Here is a 15000-nt window from a genome sequence, read left to right as displayed (position 1 = left end):
AACACTGATCCATACAAAGCACAGCCACGGGCTAAGGCCCCTGTGCAGCTGGCAGCAGCCTGAAGCCTGCAAACCCAACACCCTGTGAGGGCCCCAACCTGCTGTTGCAATCCAAAGCACAGATGCAGCTGGGTGTGCTCAGTCCTGAGCAATTCCTGCAGGCTTTCAGCCCCAAAGGCCAAGGCTGCCACCACGGAGGGAGTCGTGACCTCAGGCATTTGGCAAGGACCACACTGAGCAACAGCTGCTTGTGACAACAGGAGGATGGCAAATGGCAAGCTCCTGCCCTTGTGTCCTGCCTCAGCCTTCCCCCAGCCTGGGGCTTTAGGGACAGGAGCTCAACTCCAGCAGAACTTGTTCAGCACAGACCAGGACCTGAACATCTCACCAGGAAGAAACTTTCTTCTGGTAGAAGGAACTCAGCATTGCCAGCAGCTGCACAGGACAGCATGACCTGGGCACCCAGCCATGGAGATGAGCCCGAGGCAGGCCTGGCACAAGCAGGCCCTCCCCAAACGCGTCATCAAACAGCAAGGAAAAGGTCAGGAACGGGCTACCTTTGGGCGGGAGGCACCACTGGAGCCTGGATACTCGGCAATGGGGGGCAGCCTCCTCTCCTCAAGATTGCCCCTCCTGGTAAGCAGAGGCAGCCTCCCCTCCTGGGTCGTGTCCCCCTTGATGGCCACAGGGGGCAGCTTCTCCTCCTGGGTCGTGCCCCTCTTCATGGTCACAGCGGGCAGCTTCCCCTCCTGGGTGCTGCTCGTCTTGGTGAGCCCTGGGGGTAGCCATAGCTCCTGACTGCTGCCCAGCCTCTGGATGATCCAGGGCAGCCTCCTCTCCTCACTCTTGTCCCACTGATGGATGATGCGAGGCAGGCTCAGCTCTATGACCTCAGACATCTCCTGCTGGAAGGAGGAGGCAGGCAGCTGAAACACACAATACCAGCATGAGCCACAGAAACTCCTCTGCTCAGGAAGGTTCCTCTTGTTCAAGTGCCACTCAGGAAGGATTTGTGCTCACAGCTCCTATGCCAGCCCTGGAAGCCCGAGTTACCTGCTGCAGTATTTCACATCAAAGTACTCATGAGCCACAGCAGAAGGCACAAGTTCTAACCAAGGGGCTCCGTCCCATCAGCTTCTGCCTGATTTGATGGGGCACGCCTGGGCATTGCTGCTGTTGGGCCATTTGTTCCCTCTTTTGTGTTGCTGGACAGAGCCAGGGAGCTCTGGAGAGAGCAGGGTGAGAGTGCTCAGATCGCCCAACTCCGCCCTTACCCAGGGCTGCCAGCAGGACACTATGCAGACGGCACTGCTAGGGCTGGGAGGGACAGAGAAGAGCAGAAAAGCAGTTTTGTGCTAGAGCTGAGCAAGGTTCCGAGTCCGACCTCTCTCTCCCAGACCCCTCCACAGAAGCAGACAGAGATAGCTCCTTGACAGACCACTGGCACCAGGGCATCTCTAGTCAAGGGAGCTCCAGCCAAAGGGGACATTTGTGGGCAGGAAGGAAGAATTACCCTGACACCACTGCTGTTTGCAAGGCTGGAGCTGTGCTCCACACAGCACAGCAGAGCATGGTGACGGTTGCCAGGGACCTCAGGATCATCCAGTCCAACCCCCCTGCAAAAATAGGGTCACCCACAGCAGCTTGACTAGGCAACATCCAGGTGGCTTTGCAATCTCTCCACAGAAGGAGACTCTACAACCTCTCTGAGCAGCCTGCTCTAGGTCTCCTCCTTGACCACCTCCTTGAGCTACTTACAGTCACAGGCTCTTTGGCCTCTGATTGGCTTCAGGTGCCCAGGTGCTGCCACTGTGCTCTGGAGTCCCTCATGCTTTTGGGAGCACCCCATGGAGCGATGGTTCTGCTCAGTGGCCACGGCTCAGCTCACCTGTAAGTAGAAGCAACACAACTTGGAAAAGCCAGAATGCCATCCATAGCAAACCCACAGGTTCCAGATGTGTCTCCAGGCTGAGGCATGCTTCTGAAGTGGAGAACACCTGGGCTGCTCTGCTGCTGCTGACTCAGGGAGCACACAGCTCCACAGCCTGGGTCAGAACCAGAGGCTCTCAAGGCCGCTTTGCTTGGCTTCAGGGACAAAAAGGATCTGGCAGAGATGGCTCCTGCCAGGCACAAAATCACCACGGCGCTCGAGGGCATTTCTCCATGGAGAATGAGTGCCTAGCCCAGGAAACCAAACTGTAAACAAGTGAGCACCCCACACACAGCTGCAGTGGGCAGAGTTAGATAGCCAAGGGGGCTGGAGTAGGTGGTCTGGAGGGCTGACCCTTTAGAATGTTATTTTATATTAACCTATGCACACATTACATGTAACCTTGCAATTATCACTTGTAACTAATCTTAAGTTGAGCACGCCTCTTGTAAGAATGCATATAAGTCTCTGCATCACAGAAATAAAGCGGATTATGACCATCTAACCATATTGGTGAACAAAGAGTCATTTTACCCAAGCGCTCCACCAGCAGCCTCCCAGCATCATTCCTACTTACTCCTCAAGAAAAAGAGACCAACATCATCTACAACCCACACACTTCAACTGCAGCTTTCTGTACACATGGAACTATGTCCAGTTCTGGAGTCCCAAATATAAGAAAGCTTTGGAGGTGCTGGAACATGTCCAGAGAAGGGCCACCAGGATGATCAGAGAGCTGGAGTTGCTCTCCTATAAAGACAGACTGAGAGAGTTGGGGTTGTTCAGTCTGAAGAGGAGAAGGCTCCGAGAAGATCTTACTGTGGCCTTGCAGTGTCTGAAGGGGCTAGAAGAAAGCTGGGGAGGGACTTCTTAGGGCGTCAGGTAGCGACAGGATTATGGGGAATGGAGCAAAGCTAGAAGTGAGTAGATTTGGATTGGAGGTTAGGAAGTTCTTCAGCATGAGTGTGGTAAGACCCTGGAACAGGTTGCCCAGGGAGGTGATGGAAGCCTCATTCCTGGAAGTCTTTAAGGCCAGGCTGGACAGGGCACTGGGCAACCTGATCTAGTATGAAATGTCCCTGCCCATGGCAGGGGGGTTGGAGCTAGATGATCCTTGAGGTCCCTTGCAGCCCTGACAACTCTAGGATTCTTTGAATAGCAACAGCTACCATGAACTGCTGTATCCAGAGCAGCTCTATGAATATAGAACCATATCAATACATCAATAACTGCATGCATAGCTACAGCCTTCTTTCTTCCCCTCTTGATATAAATCAAGACCATGACAACTCAGTTGGGACAAAAAAGCAAAATGTGCCCCTGGAAAACCATAAAGCCCAGACTGAGGGATTGCTGAGTGCAGCAGAGGTCACACTCCTTAGTGAGCTGAAGGCAATTCTCTGCTTCTCAACACTAACTGGACACATGGAGAAATGCGTCCGAAACAGAGAGATGAAGGCACAGAACTTCACCTTGGCAGACTCGAGAGCATAGCCCCTGCTGTTCTCAAGGCTTTTCCAGCTCCTGCACAACCCAGATGCCCTGTGCAGCTCAATTTTCCTCTCTCCTCTGTTCCCCATTGGCACCACCAGTGCCAGCTCTGCTTGGCACCCACAACGCCTCCAGCCAAGAAAGGCTGCTTTGTCGGGCAGCTTCGCCCCCCGGGCACCGCAGGCTGCGGGCGAGGAGGCAGGCAGCTGGGGTTGAGGCCCGAGGCCGATCCTGCCGCATCGAAGCTCCTTGCATGTAGTACCCAGGGGTCTACGATGCCCAAGGGCTTTGCCCTCTGCCTGGGCGCTCCTCGGCCCACGGCTCGGGCTGGGCTCGATGTTCGCCACAGCCCTGCTCTTCTGCCGCCCCGTCCCGCAGAGCCCCCACGGGCACTCATCCGGCAGCGGCAGCACGCGAGGCAGGAGTGCCTGGGGCAGCGGCAGGGCGGCAGCCACAGCCCGGCGCTGAGGGCCTCCTGCCCTTCAAACTTGCCTTTCCCGAGCCGATTTCACCCCCCCTCGGCGGAGGGCAGAGCCCCCTCCCAGGCACATGCAGGAGATGAAGCGGCGACTGCTGAGGACAGGGCTGCTGTGGTGGTGTCGTGCTGCTGGGGGCTGTGTTCTCTCTGCGCCCCTGCCAGCCTTGCGTGTGGGTCCCCGCTCCGTGCCCCGAGCAGAGCGGCCGAAGCCATAGCGAATGCACAGGGCAGTCCCTGATTGCTCTGCAGAGAGCGCAGGCCTCAGCCAGCCCCCACCGAGAGCGGCTGGGGCCCGCCGGCAGCTAAGGCTGTGGCAGCAGCACATACCTCGGCACAGCAGCATTTGAGGGGGCTGTCCCTCTGGTGCCTATCGCTCCTCCCCGGGGGCCAGCAGCTTGCTCCAACCAGCGCCGCTGAGGGGAGCGCAGGAAGGAGGCTGCAGCCGGGCGCGGCCGGGGGGAGAGGCGGCAGTTTGGGCTCAGGGACAAGAGCCGGAGGAGGGGCACCGGCCTCAAAACCCCAAGGAGGCATTTTCCGAGCTCCAGGAGATCAAACCCAGCCCGTTTAGTCTTCTCCTGGTTACCGTTGGCTGGGTCTGCTGCTGCAGGACTCAAGTCCTGCTCCCCAATCACGGCGTAGAAAAAGCAGAACCTGCCTGCTGAGCTGAGTTTGCAGCAGCTGGAGCACCTGGCTGGCATTAAGGAATCTTTCAGTGAGGTTGCCTTTAAAACACAACCTACCTTGAAGTTTTTATGGATGCTTGCTGGCTGGGAGACCTCCCCATATGCTTTTGTAGGGCAGCAGGACGCTATTCCTTAGAGGCTGGGGTCAACACATGGTCTGAAGGGTCCCAAGTGGATTGGGAACCTTGCTGTTACGTTACACAGAGTGGCTTTTATGCCATGTGGAACTAAAACCTCTGTCATCTGCAACTTTGCCAAGCATCAAACCTACCATGTGCTGCAGAGCAGCTCTGTCTGCACTGTTGTGCACTGAGAGATCTCTGGTTTGGAAATTGTATAAACTCTCATTTCTGGAAGTTGTGGGTGAAAAAGCAGAGCACGTGCAGAGAAACTCCACTGTGAGATCGCTATAGAAGGAGAGAGGGCAGAGGGAGAAGGTACTTTGACAGCATTGCTAGAGGAGAAGAAACAGCGAAGATACACACAGACCTCTAGAGACCCTTGCAGAACTCTATAGGCCTCTACAGACCTCTACAGAGCTTTAAGAAACCTCTGCAGACTGCTACAGACCCTTTCAGACACCTGCACACCTCTGTGGGAGAATTTCTCCCGCAGAGGGACATGAGCTGTAAACATGAGACCTTGTGATTGGAGATGTCCTTGAGCTTGCAGGCTCAAGGAAGCTAGGCTGTGGACTGTGAGCAACCCACGCACACCTGCAGAGGGCTGGACCTGCCGGCCCCTGGGGCGAACACAGCTCCAGGAGGCTGAGCCTGCCAGCCCCCTGGGGTGGGAACCACAGGTTGTTTACCACAGGGTAACCTACCTGCACCCTGCACGTGGCTTTGGGCCAATCTGTACTGTCCACTTGTGCCAGCCCCAGGCTGGCTGGATACACCTCCTCTGAGCACTATATAAGACACTGCACTACCCTAATAAAATTGTACTGATGCATAGCAAGCTGCTGAGTCGAGTCGTCAGTACCCCGATCTCGCCTCTCACCAGCCTCCGGACCCCGACAGATGGTGCTCGAACAGGCTAATTGAACCACCGTATCGCTGCGCGGCCAGGCACTGAGGCCTGCATTCCGGACCACCGAGAGGCCTCTAGGCTGCGATCGACAAAGCTCTAAGCTCGGCCCTTGGACCGCTGGGGCCCCGATGAGGGGCTGAAACCTTGCTTCACCTCCACATGGTAAGGAGCTGGCAGAAACTAAAGGGATCGGGCGCTACCATCCCCCCTGGTGGGGAAACCGGCTTTTCTTTCCTTTTTTTCTTCTTCTCTCTCAGGCAACCCGGTACTAACCACGGGGGATAGTTCCTGCGAAGATGGCCGTGACCATAGATATGGGTATTTACTGAAATTTGGAATCACCTATAGATATAGGGATTATTCAGTAGCGCCAGCTGCTGCGACGGCGGACTCAACCATACAGATGGGCGTTTCCCGGAGGTGGTAATCACGCATAAATGGATCCTTCTGGAAGCAGCTGCTGCCGCAAAGCAGCAACCCCCCACACCTCCCCTCGCTTTTGGAGTCTTGCTGCTCAGTGGAGTTCCCCCCCCCCCACTTTCGGCAGAATGGAGACCGCGCATCACTGGGAACCACCCCCAACCAACACCCGTAATGGCAGCTACTGGTAGCCACTCCCACCACCCCGTAATGGCGATTGCTGATAGCCACCTGGCAGCGGCAAGCTACAAAAACTTCTCAGCTTGTAAAAGTTTTTTGGGACTGCCGTGCAAAGCGGCTGCTTGCAGCCGTCAGTGCCATGTCGAATCTGTCGATCTTGCTTCTCACCAGCCTCCAGACCCTGACACACCTCTACAGACCTTTAAGAGACTGCTTCAGACACATAGAGACCTCTACAGATCTCTGCTGACCACTGAAAACTTCTACAGACTTCTGTAGAAGCCTGCAAAGCCCTACAGACATTTAACAGACCCCTGCAAATGTCTATGGACCCCTACAGACACCTACAGAGACCTACAGACCTCTCAATCCTCTAAAGATGGCTACAGGCTCCTGCAGAACAGAGGTCTGCAGAAAATTTGTCATCTTTTACTGCTATCATTTCACATCCTTCTCACCTCTTGCTCTTGGAAGTTCTTCATCCTGAGGGAAGAAACTGTGTGACCATCTCAGGTGACAGACCCACTCTGGTGGCAAAGCCACTCTGCAAGTCAAAGTCACCACCAGCAGCAAACCAGCTCCTGCCTGCCTCCTGCATCCTCTGTGGTCAGGAAGTGTCCACAGCCATTTTGGCCTCCTCAGGGCAGCTGCATGCCTGGGCCAGGGTCCTGCCAGGCTGAGAGCCAGGTGCTGCTAGAGGGCCTGGTGTCACCTCAGGGCCCAGACTGGCAGTGGCAGCAGGGCACAGTACTACTTCTGGTGCGCCTGTGACATGCAAAAGGCACAGAGGAACCCTCTGGCTCTTGTCCAGCTTTTCATCCATCTCAGCACCCCCAAGTCCTTCTCTGCAGGGCTGCTCTCCATCTCCTCATTCCCCAACCTGTGTTGATATCTAGGATTGCCCCAACCTAGGTGCAGGACCTTGCACTTGACCTTATGAACCTCATGAGACTCTCCTCAGCTCACCTCTCCAGCCTGTCCAGGTCCCTCTGGATGGCTCCCATCCCATCCTTACCAACCACACCACTCAGCTTAGTGTCACCTGCCTCAGCCTTGCTGTTGATGTCATTGATGAAGAGATTGACCAGCACTGGTCCCATTACAGACTCCAGGGTCACGTTAAGCAGAGTTGATGTTTTCTATTCATAAAAGCAATGGACAAGCCTTGAAATTCTGGAGTCTTCTACTATGGAAATAAGCAAGGGTGGTGCCTGCTTCTCACTGCTGCAGCTCAGCAGAAAGACTGCAGACACTGTGGAGTGGGCAGAAGAATTTCTGCAGTACAACAATGTACAGAGTCACCCCAGGCTGCTCTGTGCAGGGCATGGAGAGATGACCAACAGTAAGATCTGAGGCACAAAAGGTGCCAAGGACTTCTGAGACATACCCTATGAGTTCTGTACAGTGTTGGCTGCTAGCTGCATGCCGTGGGCATCCCCAGGTAGCAAATTTGCTAGAGACTAGAGGAGTAATCAGCTTCTCTTGCAACGGTCAGGAAACATTATACAGAAGAATAATGTAGGATCTAGAGGATTTAAGAAATAACTAGCAAAAATATATAAACATTAAACTCAACTGAACTGGAAGAGAAGGTTCTTGCGGTCAGTTATACCGCTTCCCCACTAGGTGGGCTCGGGAAGCCCTTTTCTGCTTATTACAGAAGGCAATGGTGAATTACAAGAGGCTTTAAGTATTTACTCACAAAAACTATCTCCTGACTTGCGGGGCTGGCTACAACTTCAGACAGTACCCAAATGCTTTCACGGAATTCTGTTGGTGTCTTGTCAGCTGCTGAGGCTTCTGATTCTTCCCAGGCTTCATAGGGTGCTGGGAAAAAAAGGCAGACAATCTCTGACCTTATCTCGATTTGTCTGGACGATCTGTGGGCCTCCAGGACTTCCTGTCCCTGCGGGAGACTTTCAGGTATAGGCAGGATGTCTTGTGATGCGTGGTCTCAGCACAACATGACACTGGCTACACAGGCTGATCGTGTGGAGGCATTTAGAGCCTGCTCCTGGTCAACTCGAGGCAGTGGAGTTTCCAGGCAGTTAAACAGAGCTAACTTATACCTTAGCAATGCCACAGAAGGCAAGGCAGAATCACTGCCAGAGGAAGCGAGCAATGGCAGCAGGCAAGCACGGATACAAGGGCAGAGCACATTGCATTACCTGCTCAAAAAGATTTTATCAATACAGCCTGAGACTAATGGGCCTTTGGACACTGAATAGGCAATCAGCATGGCAGTTATCCAAGCTTGACCATATTAGGTGAAACCATAGGCTTACTTAGAATCATAGAATCAACCAGGTTGGAAGAGACCTCCAAGATCATCGAGTCCAACCTATCACCCAGCCCTATCCAGTCAACTAGACCATGGCACTGAGTGCCTCATCCAGTCTTTTCTTGAACACCTCCAGGGACGGTGCCTCCACCACCTCCCTGAGCAGCCCATTCCAATGGGAAATCACTCTCTCTGTGAAGAACTTCTTCCTAACATCCAGCCTATACCTACCCCGGCACAACTTGAGACTGTGTCCCCTTGTTCTATTGCTGGTTGCCTGGGAGAAGAGGCCAACCCCCACCTGGCAACAATGCCCCTTCAGGTAGTTGTAGACAGTAATAAGATCACCCCTGAGCCTCCTCTTCTCCAGGCTAAACAGGCCCAGCTCCCTCAACCTCTCCTCATAGGATTTGTGTTCCAGGCCCCTCACCAGCCTTGTTGCCCTTCTCTGGACACGTTCCAGCACCTCAACATCTCTCTTGAATTGAGGGACCCAGAACTGGACACAGTACTCAAGGTGTGGCCTGACCAGTGCTTAGTACAGGGGAAGAATAACCTCCCTTGTCCTACTGGCCACACTGTTCCTGATGCAGGCCAGGATGCCATTGGCTCTCTTGGCCACCTGGGCACACTGCTGGCTCATCTTCAGCTTACTATCTATCAGTACCCCCAGGTCCCTTTCCTCCTGGCTGCTCTCCAGCCACTCAGTCCCCAGCCTGTAGTGCTGCTTGGGATTATTGTGGCCAAAGTGCAGAACCCTGCACTTGGCCTTGTTAAATCTCATCCCATTGGCCTCTGCCCACCCATCCAGCCTGTCCAGGTCCCTCTGCAGGGCTCTCCTACCTTCCAACAGATCGACACCTGCTCCTAGCTTGGTGTCATCTGCAAACTTACTGATGCTGGACTCAATGCCCTCGTCCAGATCATCAATAAAGATATTGAACAGGACTGGGCCCAGCACTGATCCTTGGGGAACACCACTAGTGACTGGCTGCCAACTGGATGTGGCACCATTCACCACCACTCTCTGAGCTCTGCCATCCAGCCAGTTCTTGATCCAGCACAGAGTGAATCTGTCCAAACCATGAGCTGCCAGCTTGGCTAGGAGCTTCTTGTGGCAGACAGTGTCAAAGGCTTTGCTGAAGTCCAGGTAGACTACATCCACAGCCTGCCCTACATTCACCAGGCAGGTAACCTGATCATAAAAGGAGATCAGGTTGGTGAGGCAGGACCTGCCCTTCCTAAACCCATGCTGGCTGGGCCTGATCCCTTGGCCATCCTGTAGGTGCTTTGTGATGGCACTCAAGATGACCTGTTCCATGACCTTGCCTGGCACTGAGGTCAGGCTGACAGGTCTGTAGTTTTCTGACTCCTCCTTACGACCCTTCTTGTGAATGGGTATCACATTGGCCAGCTTCCGGTCTTCAGGGACCTCTCCAGTGAGCCAGGACTGCTGATAAATGATGGAGAGTGGCTTGGCCAGCTCAGCTGCCAGCTCTCTCAGCACCCTAGGGTGGATCCCATCCGGTCCCATGGACTTGTGAGGATCCAAATGTCTCAGCAGGTCCCTTACTGCTTCCTCATGGATTAGAGGGGGACTGTACTGGTCCCTGACTCCATCCACCACTTCAGGAGTCCAGCTGTCCTGGAGACAACCTGTCCCACTAGTGAAGATTGAGGCAAAGAAGGTGTTAAGCACCTCTGCCTTTTCCTCATCCTTTGTCACTCTATTCCCCTCTCTATCTAACAAGGACTGGAGGTTGTCCTTGGCCCTTCTCTTGCCATTCATATATTTAAAGAAACACTTTTTATTTTTCTTGGCAGCCGTGGCCAGCCTAAGCTCCAAGTGGGCTTTTTCCTCTCTAATTTTTCCTCTACAAGACCTAGCAACTTCCTTGAACTTTTCCTGGGACACCTCCCCTCTTTTCCAAAGGTGATACACTCTCTTTTTTATCTTTAATTCCTTCAGCAGCTCCTTGCCCATCCAGCCTGGCTGCCTCCCTCGTCGGCTCATCTTCCGGCTCAGTGGCACTGCCTGCTCCTGTGCCTTCAGGAGTTCTTTCTTGAAGTAGGTCCAACCTTCCTGGACCCCTTTGTTTCTAAGGGCTATTTCCCAAGGAACTTTCTGAATTAGTTCCTTAAATAGGCTGAAGTCTGCCCTTCGGAAGTCCAGTGTGGAGGTTCTGTTGATGCCCCTCCTGGTTTCTCCATGTATTGAAAGCTCTTTAATTTCATGGTCACTGGACCCCAGGCAGCCTCCAACCACCACATCCCCTACCAGCCCCTCTCTATTTGTGAGCAGCAGGTCAAGCAGGGCTGCCCTCCTGGTAGGCTCACGTAACAGCTGGGATAGGAAGTTGTCTTCCACACATTGCAGAAACCTTCTAGACTTGACCCAAATTTTGGAAGACATAGGCCTTGAATGAGACAGGCACAAGCCATGTGTGTGTACCTTTTTTGCCACAGGACATAGACAGAAGCAAAACAAGTGTGGGCAAGGCAGAGTCCTTAGACTCAATGGCTCCAGGTTCTTTGTCCTGTTTACCATGGTTGCTTCTACCCAAAACAGAGAGAGGGAGAGCAGAAGAACATGTCTGGGCAAGCCAGTACATGTGTAAGCCTATTTTGTGTACCACGACCCTGCACCAAACCATTTGGATGAGATACAAATGTTATTCAAACATCAAAGTGCCTGGAAACACACCTGGAAGCTTGTCCTTGCTCAGACTGCAGAGTGGAACCATTATTAAGCACAGCTGTTGTCACTTCACTTGTACCAGTCCTGAGCACAGTTAAGCTGCAGACAGATAAGGATGAGCAATACTGTTGTCGAGGCAGGGAATTAAATGTGGCCGAGTCAGGAATATATATATATATAAAAATAGAATTATTTTATTTTCCTGAAACCCCACCCCCAAAACTATATTCAGAAAATAATTTAGTTCAATTAGCAGGCTCAGTTTGATTGGGAATATCTTGCAAAGGATACTATAGATACATTTGGCTATTTTAGAAGTCAAGAAATGGAAAAGGCTAAACTATAAACACAGCTTTCCCCACTATCAATCATGCTGAGCAGAAAAGTTACTCACAAGTGAGCTAGGCTAAGAGAAAGGGCAGTCTGGGTGCTTGTCTGCTCTCTCTCCTTCAAAAGATATCCGAGGTTCATTAAGCCTCTTAAGCTTGCACAAAAGAGTGCAGGTGGGGGAGCCGTCCTAAGCAGGGACAGTGCAGTCCCTCAGGAGCTTGTCCTTCGCAGCTTCAGGGGACTCTCTCTGCAGGAACTATCAAGGTGAGGGAGAACCCCAAGGCGAGAAGCACCTCCTATTTTATACCTTGCTAGACAAAGTGTCAAGTTACCATTTCTAGGAACGAAGACCACAGCCAATCACCAGCCTGATTTCAGTGCGCACATCTGCACAGGTCACCCCCTGTGCCAGAAGGGCCCTTTGCTCCCCCCCTTTCAAGCCTGCAGAGCAGGGGGGAAAACAGGTTTTCGGTGCCTTTCCTCTCCCATTCAAACCACGGAGTGAGAGGAATTTTGGGGTATTCAGGGCAGGAGGACAAATACACAGCAACTCGACAAGTTGTCCTTCCTTGTAGACAGGGCCTGCAATTTTTTTTGGCAAACATGCGCTCCCACCTCTCTCACAGCCAGAGCTTTCTTACTGCTGTTAGCAACAGCTGTCAGAGCCCTGCAGGACAGAAGATAGGAGAAAGCTGGAACATCTTAGTAGCAGGAGAAGACTGAAAATATGTGCGGCACAATATAGGCAGTCATAAATCCAATGGCAAAATGCTGCTGTTCTCTGTCAAGAGGTGAAGTCTGTCCTGTGCAGCCAAAGTCATGCCTCAAGCACCAACCAAACTGGACTGTCACACCAGGCTGATTATTTGCACCACCAAAACTTCACCAGGCACAACACAGCAGAAAGCTGGGTCAGGGCAATCCTAGATATCAACATAGGCTGGGGGATGAGGAGACTGACAGCAGCCCTGCAGAAAAGGACTTTGGGCGTGCTGGTGGGTGAGAAGCTGGACAGGAGCCAGCAGTGTGAGCTTGCAGCCCAGAAGGCCAGTGGCAGCCTGGGCTGAATCAAAAGCAGTGTGGCCAGAGATAGAGAGAGGGGATTCTGCCAGTCTGCTCTGGTGAGACCTCAGCTGCAGTGCTGTGTCCAGCTCTGGAGCCCTCAACACAGGAAGAACATGGACCTGATGGAGCCTATCAAAAGTCCTTTCCCAGCTTTCCTGCAGACTCTCTTCAGGTACTGGAAGGATGCTCTAAGGTCTCTCCAGAGCCTTCTCTTCTCTAGGCTGAACAGCCCCAACTCTCCCATCCTGTCCCTATAGGGGAGGTGCTCTAGTCCACTGCTTCCTCTGGACCTGCTCCAGCAGCTCCATGTCCCTCTTACCCTAGTGGCATCAATGTTAAACAGCACTGGTCCCAGTACCAACCCCTGAGGAACAGCAACCATCCCCGGACTTCATTTGGACATTGAGCCATTGATAGCAACTCTCTGAGCACAGCCATCCAGCCAATTCCTTATCCCTGCTCCACCCCTCCAGTCCAATTTGGTGACCAGGATGTGATCACCCCAATAAGTACCTTAAAAAGGGTTCTACACCACAAGAAGATCCAGAAACGTTCAGAGCTCCAAATTACAAGCTTGTGACAGGCTGGCATGAATTTATGCAACACAGAAGTAATCACAATCACCAAAGTCTCCACCAGGATAGAGAAAAGAAGCCTTGAGCAACCTGGTCTGGTGGAAAGTGTCCCTGCCCATGGCAGGGGGTTGAAACTGGTTATCTTCAGGGTCCTGTCCAACACAAACCATTCTATGAATCTATGATTTTTATCCTTGTGCTTTTATCTGCTATTGAGGAGGTCACAGCCCCTCTAAGAGCTGAGTGCTGTTGGTCAGCATCAAGACCATTCCACCTGCATTTGGTGGCTGCTCCAGGTGCATTGTTACACTAACAACAGTCTCCAAATGACTGGCACAGCTGTTCCAGCTTACACTTGTTTAACACAATGAAATTACTATCAGGTGAAAGCACCTGCAGGAGCAGGACCTTCACTGCTACAGCAAACCTTGGAACAGAGAAAGCAGAAATGCACAGAATGGTGCCCTACCAGCAAGGAGCTGTTCCTGAGCCAGTAATTAAGCTGAGGGGAAGGATGTTATGCCCCGGTCCAGCAGAGGACAGTGAAGCAAATCACATCTTTCCAGCAAGCACTGCCTGTGCTGTTTGCAGACACACAAGTTCTACCCATAGCTGGCTGCACTTCACCTGGTGCTTAAGGAAAGCTGTGGACAGAGGATGCAGGAGCAGAGGGTTTGCTTTCTGGAATCATTGCATCCCAGGTACCTCCATCAACTGCCTGTGAGAAGAAGGAAGACAGAAGAGCTGTGTTGGGTTTCCTTCTGCCCTTCACCTCCTGTGGACACCTTACATGTGAATTTCATGTCAAAATGTTATCAGGGCAGGTTCCACTCTTGATAGCATGAGTTCACAACCTGCCTGGTGCCACTCTGCTGGGAGTCTTTCTTTTCCTAAGAGGGGTTCTGCGTTGAAAGGATGCAAAGTGACAGAGCATGAAAGTCAGCAAGTGACGTTTATTTCTTGCACCTTTGTGGAAAATCAGGAAGGTACCAAAACCTGGACCTGCCTTTGTGGGTGCCAGCCCACAGAGAAGGATGATGAGGTTCACGTTACATCAAGAGGCAGTCTCTTGGAGGCATTTAAGCCTGCTCCTCACAGGAGCATGGCCCTTCAGGTGTCTAGAGAGGCAGGAGAAAGGCTTCTGTACCCTGGATCCACATGGGGTCCAGGTTTCTTCCCCTCAGAGAGCAGCTCTCCAGCCTCCTCTGCAAAGGAAAGGAGACACCTTCATAGAATGGTTTAGGGTGCAAGGGACCTTAAAGCTCCTCCTGCTCCCCTGCTGTAGGCAGGAAGATCACCCACTAGAGCAGGTTGCTCAAGGTCTCATCCAGCCTGGCCTTGAACACCTCCAGGGAGGGGACAATCCATAACCTCCCTGGGTACCGCTCCAGCATCTCCCCACCCTCACAGGCAAGAATTTCTTCCTAATCTCCAGTCTCAATCTGTCCTCCTCAAACGTCCATCCATTGCCTCTCGTTCTGTCACTACAAGCCTTTCTCCAGTGTCCCTCCCCAGCTCTCCTGTGACCCCCTTCAAGCAGCGGAAGGCTGCTCTAAGGTCTCCCCGGAGGCTTCCCGAGGCTGAAGCGCCCCAGCTCTGTCCGCACAGGGGAGGCTCTCCAGCCCCGCGATCACCTTCGTAGCCTTCCCGCACGGCAGCCCGCAGCAGCTGATGGCTGTCCCAGGCTCTGCCGCCCGACGGAGCAGAAGGAGGACGTCCGACGAGAAGCCGCAGCCGTCCCAGCAGGCAGCCGAGGCAAAGCGGGGCTGCTGCTCCGTTACCTGCGGGCGCGTCTGGGCAGCGGCACTCCCCGCGGCCGGGGGAGCCTGAGCCTGCG

General features: G+C 53.1%; 1 long non-coding RNA gene across 1 annotated transcript; it reads right to left on the bottom strand.

The window, feature by feature from the left end:
• Positions 1-14096: 14096 nt before the first annotated feature.
• LOC135174810 (uncharacterized) lies at positions 14097-14899 on the bottom strand. Its single transcript, XR_010302095.1, has 2 exons — positions 14798-14899; positions 14097-14368 (listed from the first exon to the last, which is right to left on the bottom strand). It is a non-coding gene; the product is annotated as an uncharacterized LOC135174810 (long non-coding RNA).
• Positions 14900-15000: the final 101 nt, after the last annotated feature.

The sequence above is a fragment of the Pogoniulus pusillus genome, chromosome 4, assembly GCF_015220805.1.
Source record: "Pogoniulus pusillus isolate bPogPus1 chromosome 4, bPogPus1.pri, whole genome shotgun sequence".
NCBI lineage: Eukaryota > Metazoa > Chordata > Aves > Piciformes > Lybiidae > Pogoniulus > Pogoniulus pusillus.
The sequence above is the reverse complement of the archived record's forward strand: the minus strand, read 5'-3'. Positions and strand labels throughout refer to the sequence as shown.